The sequence below is a fragment of the Penaeus chinensis genome, chromosome 27, assembly GCF_019202785.1.
Source record: "Penaeus chinensis breed Huanghai No. 1 chromosome 27, ASM1920278v2, whole genome shotgun sequence".
Taxonomy (NCBI): Eukaryota; Metazoa; Arthropoda; class Malacostraca; order Decapoda; family Penaeidae; genus Penaeus; species Penaeus chinensis.
In genome coordinates, this window is record NC_061845.1 from 2,323,443 (window position 1) to 2,333,442 (window position 10,000).

Here is a 10,000-nt window from a genome sequence, read left to right on the forward strand (position 1 = left end):
GATGATGATGGTGATGGTGATGGTGATGGTGATGGTGATGGTGATGGTGATGGTGATGGTGATGGTGATGGTGATGATGATGATAGTGATGAGGATGATGATGGTGATGATGAGGATGATGATGGTGATGATGATGATGGTGATGATGATGATGATGAGGATGATGATGATGATGGTGATGATGATGAGGATGAGGATGATGATGATGATGATGATGATGATGATGATGATGATGATGGTGATGATGATGATGATGATGGTGATGATGATGATGATAATAATTATGATGGTAATGATGATGGTGATGGTGATGATGATGATGATGATGATGATGATGATGATGATGATGATGATGATAATAATGATGATGATGGAAGATGGAAGTAAACATAAAGACAATAGAGAAAAAAAGAGAAGAGAAAAAGCTACAGCATCTTTGCACAAGAAGAAATAAGAAGATACGAACGATGCTACTCAAAGATCCCTATGTTTAAATATATATATATATTTAAACATATGTAGTGGGTAGAGTGGCTTAAGATTAAAGCATTAAGGTGTTTATTCTAACTGTTTAAGAAACAAACAGTGGCAAGGTAAAGTAATTCTGATTTTATTATGACTACACAGAATGACTAAATATAATAAATCTATTCTTCACTAATATTATTCATTCTTTTTATATAGAAGAAAATCACTCATATACTGTATGTATATATATATATATATATATATATATATATACATATACATATACACACACACACACACACACACACACATATATATACATATACAGCACTTATTTTGATATTTTCTTAGAACGTTTCCATTAGTAAATCTTTATTTATTACACACATGCACACAATAGTTAAATATCATTTTGGTCGTTACAATGTGTGTGTGTGTGTGTGTGTGTGTGTGTGTGTGTGTGTGTGTGTGTGTGTGTGTGTGTGTGTGTGTGTGTGCGTGTATGTGTGTGTGTGTGAGTGTGTGTGTGTGTGTATGCTATATGCATGTATCTATTTATTCCCAGCATATCACACACAGGCCATTACATCTGTAATTCCAGCAGTGCTGATATCCGGACATCCGAGTTGAAATGATACGTATCTATATCTAATACGACTTTAACATTTTTAAGTACCATTCGCAATATGCAGACGTGATCAAAAATATTCTCCAATATATCTTCTGCATGTAGTGAGCAACAGCCTTTGTAATACCCTTGTATTGCAACTGCATAAACACTTATCATATAGATGACAGTATTGTGCAACGAATGGATACTGTGAATGCTGTATTAATTCTTTCTTTCTTGCGTTGCTTGCTAGATTTTTCTGACTCTTGTATACGAGAGTATATAAAGTGTAGCCTTTTTACTTAATTCTTTATCTTTCTTTTTTGTTTTGTAAGCGACCGAATAAGAGATGAATGTTTTTAATTTAAATTTAATGAATCAGACAAACATTTATTTCTGATAATGGTGTTTTTATAGTGGATGGCTACTAAAAAATATTCATACAATAACATCTATATCAAGAGATTAGTTGAAGATTCACCAGGCACCAATGACCTGTCGATATATATAAATGAATGGATATATATTTGTGTATATATACATACACACACACACACACACAAACACAAACACGCAAACACACACACACACACACACACACACACACACACACACACACACACACACACACACACACACACACACACACACACACACACACACATATATATATATTTATAGAAAGAAAAAAGCGAGAGGCTGTTCCTCCCGCTGAGCCTCCCCACATTGCAGCCGATTGATCCAATTACTTCGTCATTGCCTCCCATTTCAGGCGCTGATAATATCGAACAACGTTTTTCACTCTCTGATAATGTCCCATCAGTGACGTCAGATATCAGCATCATTTTTATCTTGTTTGTTTGTGTGTGCGTGTGTGTGGTGTTTGTTTTTGCATTTAAATATATGTATATACATACACACACACACACACACACACACACACACACACACACACACACACATATATATATATATATATATATATCTATTGTATGTGTGTGTGTGTGTACATAATATATTGCACACACACATGTTGTGTTACATATACTGATATGTATACATACATACATACATATTTATATATATATATATATATATATATATATACGTACATATATACACAGATATATATGTTTGCCCTCTTAACATTTCCTCCCCTCCCATCCATCATACCCACCCCCTCCCCCCCGCGTGAAGGATCCGTCGGCAGGGCTGATGGGCCTCATCCCTCGGCCGCGGGTATTGGCGTGGCAGCCGTTATGGCGCCGCGACACGGGGAATGGGCCTCGTTATCTCATGACATTTTGCCACGCTTAATGGCATCTTTTAGGGCCATTTAAGACATTGCTTCTCGATTGTTCGGTCATCGCTTTCGTCGCAGAATATACGATAAATATATATATGAATGGATATATATTTGTGTATATATATATCTATATCTATCTATCTATATATATATTTATATGTATATATATCCCTTTCTCTCTATATATACATATACACACATATATTTATGCACACACACACACACACACACACACACACACACACACACACACACACACACACCCTGTCCTCTGCTATCGCGCCTCATTCACGTAACATAGACATAATAGGAATAATTCTAATTGCTCTCAGGCAGACGTTCTACCCATTTATTTTATTAATCTTTTCCTACAAACACCCAAGGTACGAATGAGAATGAATAGCTTAACCGCGCTAGAAATCTATTTGACGTATTTCGTTTACGTTTCATTTCATACATGTCCCAACAAGATTACAAATCATGCTTATATCAAGAAATGAGTTGAAGATTCACCTGGCACCAATGACCTGTCGCTCCTTACACGCTTTCGAGAGCACGTAGCTATCCTACATCTCTCAAATTCTTCATACTTCATACTCACTTCACTCTATTCACTTCAGGCTAATCGCTGGGTTATCAGAAAGCTTGATTGTGAGTGGTTGGATGCAAGTAGGTCGCGCATGGAGTGGTAGACTATTGCGGACACACTCATTGCTTCCTCGCCGCTAGAGGCTTGTGACTCAGTATCACTCAGACAGTTGAGGTTGTAGTGGGCATTAACGTATTAAAATTGTTAAAATTGAAGATAACATTGATAATAATGGTGCTGATGATGAATTAGGCGCGATAGCAGAGGACAAGGTGTGTGTGTGTGTGTGTGTGTGCATACATATATTAGTTTATAATAATAATAATGATAAGAAAAATAGTAATAACATTGATAATAAGAAACAAAATAGATTAACAATAGCATCATCATCTGTTCGTCATAATCAAGACAATTATCAAGTTCATTACGAACATGATCATGATAATGATCATTAACATCATCATGATCTTTATTATTCTGTCATCATCATTATTATTATTACTTTCCTTTTTATTATTATCATGATCATCACTTATGATGTGATTCCTCCATCTACTATTAATACTCTTGCACTTATTTCCCTTTCTTTTTTAGGGGTTTGGAGGCCTAGCAAGCCTTCTCTTGGGTGCTGGTCAGCTTCAATGCTTTTCTATTTTTCATTCAAAAAACAAAGCAAAATCGGAGGAGGTATGTTGTTTTAAGAATGATGCTTGGCTGATTTAATATATTCCACAATATAGGGACCTATGGAAACCGACTGAAAATGAAAAGGATATTCTTAAGAACTGAACAAGCAGTAGAGATATCGCGTATGCCTTTTTGTTTTCTGTGAAACGTGTAAAACAAAGCCGGTCACGAATAATTCATAAAGACACAAATACTGGTTCTCTGCTGAATAAATCCCGTCAGATTGCAGTTGTTTACAGATCGAGCTCATAAAACTGGCAACTTTTGCGTCTCGAGACCATGCCTTTGTAAACTTTGATTTTCTTAATTAGCTCACCTCATTATGGGTAATTTTTGTTAATTTAGCTACATTGATTATTCTCTATTTAAACTATACTTTTAGGATAAGGAATTTACACATTCATATCTATATAAGAATTAACAGCGTATCAAAAGGACTCCCCCCCCCCCAAAAAAAAAAAAAAAAAAAATAATGGCCTCAACATTGCCGTGTAATACATGTGCTATAGTAGGTGCGATAAAACTCATCATATTGAAAAGGGTATGTGGCTTCAGTACCGGGATTACCAACATCGACCTACCGTCCGTCACCTCAGAACTTCCAAGGTTGCTGTATTGACGTGCACGAATCTGGACACCTACCAGGCTAAAAGCGAGTAAAAGTGGTCCGTAAATGAATTAATACACAGAAAGTTCATCAAAGTTGCAGCTGCGACGGAGAGGAATATGAACACCTTAGAAGCTTCGAATGATCAAAGGTCTCGATAATATATGTTGTCCGAATAACGAGATTACGGATGGCAGGTTAATTTTTTTAACGTCTTTTATATCACCATGTTCTAAAATCTTCCTGATACATGTAATCAAAACACGTCAAATACATCTGCGCTGTGAAGTTATTCATTCTTGTCCCAACGAATTATCTACATGCTTAGCGGCGTATATGAATTAACAAATAAAACAGTGATTCAATAAAAAAAAAACACAAAACAAATAGGTAATGACAAATAAATAAAAAATGCTGATCCACTGGAGAGGATAACAAAAAAAAAAAAAAAAAAAAAAAAATCAATCTAAAGCAAAAAGCAAAGAAATACTGAACTGATCGAGAACATGAAACAACAAAGCTTTTATTTTGAGACGAAGGCAAAAGTCGGCTGACGCGTTCGCCTGCTGCCCACCAAAGGGCTCGTTAGCTGCACATCGCTTATAAGAACTCCCATGCTCAAGATAATCCAAAAAGGTAAGTTGTCAGATCTTTTAGACGTTTATGAAGGATTCTTAAAGGTCCCATTGCAGTTAATAATTACTATTATTATTATTATTTATCTAGACACAACAGCGCCAAATACACAGCTTTATTTCAAAACAATCGAAACAACGAATCAAAGCGCTAGCGGAATGCGTTATAACAGTGATGGGTGTCTATGAATACATGCATGCAAACATTACATACATATGTGCGTGCGTGCGTGTATGTATGTATGTGTGTGTGTATGTGTGTGTGTGTGTGTGTGTGTGTGTGTGTGTGTGTGTGTGTGTGTGTGTGTGTGTGTGTGTGTGTATTCACGAGTGCATGTGAATACATACATACATATATGAACATATAAATATATATGTGCATATACATGTGTATATATAAATATGTATGTGTTATTCACCGACAACGAAGAAAGCAGAAAACGAAAAAAACAAAAACAAAACAAAAAGATAAAAACATTTTAGAATAATATAAATCTCAACCTTGTCCCGGATAATGTCATATCACAAGAATCTTATCCTCGTCCCCCCCTCCCCCTATCCCCCCCTGCCCAAGACTCGAGCATGTCTTCGAGTTGACTTTAAAACCTTTCAAGACTTCACTTGCTCCGCTCCCTCTTGATGTCAGAGGAAGAGGACCTCGTTAGATGACTAGCTAATTAAGGTTTTTAATAATGGCACGCACGTATACGGACACGCACGCACGCACGGACAGACAGATAGACACGCGAAGATACACACACACGCACGCAAGCACACACACGCACACACACATACACAAATATTTGTATACAAAGTTTGTTTTTATTTCTACAAAGTTCAGATTGGAATAATGAAGGAATAGATTAAGATATGAATTTGATTATAGGCATTACCAAAAGCCCGTGAGATATTTCCTTAAGAGAAGTAACTTTTAAAGAAAAATTATCATTAACAATATTGCATATCAAAATCATAATTAATTAAATACTTTATACACGTTTGCTAAGAAACGCAACTCCAAAATTCCACAAAGGAATAACTTTATGCTACGTAAACTTTATTATTATCAATGTTACTTACCAAATTGAATATAATTGAAGGTAAGGTTCCTCTTTCCACTTAGATTTTTTTATTATTATTTTTTGAAATATCTAAATACTTATCAAATGCATAAATAACATGAACAATATGCACATGAGCTGTATTGACATTATTTATTCTCATTCCAAGTTGCTGTTAAGGAAGAAGTAAGTTCCATTGCTAACTTTATTTACAGTTAATAAAGTCCATTTGAAAGATATTTGATACTGAATATAAAATGGTATTAGTAGCTTAAAAGGGTATCAGTATCTCAAAATTAATATTGGGTCCTCGCAATGATTAACATAAATCGATGAAAAAAGCGTAATTATGTGTACTTAAAAAACATATATATTTTATTAAAAAGAAGAAATGTCAATAGCTGTAGCGATTACTGCTAAATATTAATTTGTCTTGAAATCAATTAAAGGGATCATGGATATAAGGGATTTAGAAATCGCATTTATAGAGACATTATTTAACCCTTTTCTTTCTTACATATTGTCATTTAGATATTTTAAAGAAGACATTTATAGTAAGTAGTGATTAGTATCAATCTACTATTAATTATGCAGTTATGACTAGATATTCGCATTTATATTCGACTAAAATCTATTATTTAGTATTACTTTACACCAAAAAAAAAAAAAAAAAAAAAAAAAGAAAGCGCGGGAACCTTAATGACGTCACAGCAGGCGATTGGCTTTTGCCGCCAATTTGTCTGACGCGGAATCGACTAATATTTTCACAGATTTGATTATTTCTTGTTGCAATTTTCCGGACGAAATTAGTTTTAGGAGTAAAAGAGGCTGAGGCGTATTCGAGAAAGTCAGTTAAACATTAAAGCACCTACAAACAAGGATATTAATGATATGGCCTATGGGTTCCCGCCATACAGAAAGAGAGATCGAGTGGGTTAACGAAAAAATGAGTGACGGGAAGAAGGGAAGAAATGAATTAATAAATGAGAGAGAGAGAGAGAGAGAGAGCGAAAGAATGAGAGGGAGAGAAGGAAACCAAATAAGAAAGAGAAGGAGAGAGAGAGAGAGAGAGAGAGAGAGAGAGAGAGAGAGAGAGAGAGAGAGAGAGAGAGAGAGAGAGAGAGAGAGAGAGAGAGAGAGTTTTTATTTATTTTTACACAGAGGCACTCGAGGGTAAATACCGTAATTACTACTTCACAAAACAAATTCAGTTGCTTCAATTCATCGTAGGATACCAAGTACAAGTTTTGACAAAGAAAAAGAAAAGAAATAGAAAAAAAATCTAGTTTCTGGGTAGTTACATTTATATTTTCCGGTCCGCATAGGTGTATGTTCTATAATCTAAAAAGCCGATCAAAAATGGATTTCCAACTCGATTTTTGGGGTCGTCTATACAAAAAGGAAAAATGAATGAAAGAAAAAGGATTTCCAGAATCTTTTTTATTTTATATTTTTATTTTTGTTTAATCTATAGCAATGGCATCTAGACTGTGGACCGTGTAACAGAATGTAGAGGGCCATAATCTGAATATAAATATATATATATGTACATATATATATTTTATATGATACATATATGTACACACACACACTCACACACATTCTAGCACACACACACACTAACACAAACATATATATAACCAAAGACGTTGAGTGGGTAGGCAGCCAGCGGAGGGAAAATACAGGTTCAATACAGTCTGTGCAATGACACACGAGTAATACATCCTTTTTTTGTCTGTGTAATTTCCTTTGTTTTATCTCATTATTTGTTCTTGACGTAAAACAAGATACATAAAACAAGACATTGATACGTATTAGGGAGTAAATTATATAACATTAGCATAATAAATAAATAGTAAAGCTACGTTTTATTCTTTTCTTTTATTTTTTTGCTTTTGTTTCTCATTTTTGTTTATTGATGAAACATCGCTTCGCAATAAAGCCACCTTTCAATTTTCCTTAAGTATGGACATTTTTCTATGTTAGGACTTTAGTACCATTTCAATACTTATATGAGATGCTGCAAAGGCAAACTACACATTTCTTTATTAATACTTAAAAGAAAAGCAAAACAAAACACAAACGGAATCGATCAAATTACTGGATGAGTGTAGGTCTAGAGTCACTGTAATCATGGGTTATGTATGAAAAGCGGGTAACGACCCGAAAAAGTCTGGGGAATCACTGATCTATTGAATTATCCCATTCCCTGTGCTGTGATACGTGTCAAGATTTTTTTTTTTTTGGTTAGAAAAGAGATAGAGATAGTAATGTGTATAACTTTTGTCGATTCTAAATTCTATATCAGTATATATCTATCTATCTATCTACACAGACACACACGAACGCACGCACACACACTACAGAAGACGGAGACGGAAAAGAAGAAAGAGAAAATGAAGAAACAAGGAAGTTGAAGATGAAAACGAAGACGAAGAAGTAAAATGAGAAGAAAAATCGGAGATGAATTAAAAAGAAATGGAAGAAAAACAAAACAAAATAAGAAGAAAATAAAAAACAAACGAAAAAACGAATTCAAATAAGAGGAAGAAAAGACGACCGGAGGAACATGAGAGGACGTGCGTTTTACAAGGGAGACCCACCTCTCCGACCAAACTTCCACTTCGTTTAGAATCCTCATTGTTAAGGAAGATTGCTCCGAGCTCTCTGCTTCTCAGGACGCCATTGTTTACCTCGGAAGACCATGGAGGGCCATCGGTGAAGACTGTGTACACACCAAACGCCCTGAAACGTTTGGATGAGGTGGTCAAACTGGAATGCTGGTGGCGGTGGTGGGATTTTAAATTTTGGTACTGAGGTCTTTGTTGTTTTTGGAAATGTGGGTACTATATGACTGGAAACAAATGCATAACGTGGGTTTATATAGACTTATCTCTCTCTCTCTCTCTCTCTCTCTCTCTCTCTCTCTCTCTCTCTCTCTCTCTCTCTCTCTCTATCTATATATTTTATGATATCACTTATCGAACATCTATATACGATGGAAAAGGGAAGTCCCAAAGATTTTTTTTCTTCACAATACTGCATCAACGAAAGATAAATACATTTTTAATAAACAATATATTATTCTTGACTTATAGGCCTGATAAGTATAACCACTTTATATAAATCGCTGTTAAACTTAGTCTGCGATATTCAACGTGTTTTGTGCCATTTTAGAATCTATTATTAAAAACCTTTGTATAATTCGCCAATGTTAAGGACATCCTGGTCAGTTTAACCCTTGACACAGGAAGATGCACAAGTTATATCCTGTGTTTAAGTTAAGTTTAAGTTATTCTGCTTGCCCGTGATTTGCGTCATCTTAAAATCTATTATTAGAACCCTTGTGTATTTTATCAGTAATGGTACATTGGTCAGATTATGCCTTTGACGCCGAGAGATCCATAAGGCTAACTTTATTAATAATTCGCTTCTTTATCCTTCCACACTTTCCTATTCTTCAAAGGAGAGTATGATTTTCTATACAATAAGAACGGACATTAACCTTGTATCTACATCATGAAGTTACCAATTCTCAATCGTGATTATTTTTCGTATATCAGTTCGTATTATCATCTTTTGTATGTATGTATATATATTATATATACATATATAATATATATATGTATATATATATTGTATATATATATATTCTATATATATATATTTATATATATGTAACTATATATATGCATACATATATATACATATATATATATATATATATATATATATATATATATATATATATATATATATATGTATGCATATATATAGCTATAAATATGCATATATATATACATATATATATATATATATATATATATATATATATATATATATATATATATATGTGTGTGTGTGTGTGTGTGTGTGTGTGTGTGTGTGTGGCTATATATATGTATTCATATATATGTATATATATGTATACATACATGTATATGTATACATATATATACATTTATACATATATACATATATATACACACACATATAAATATATAGCAACACACACACACACACACACAAACACAAAC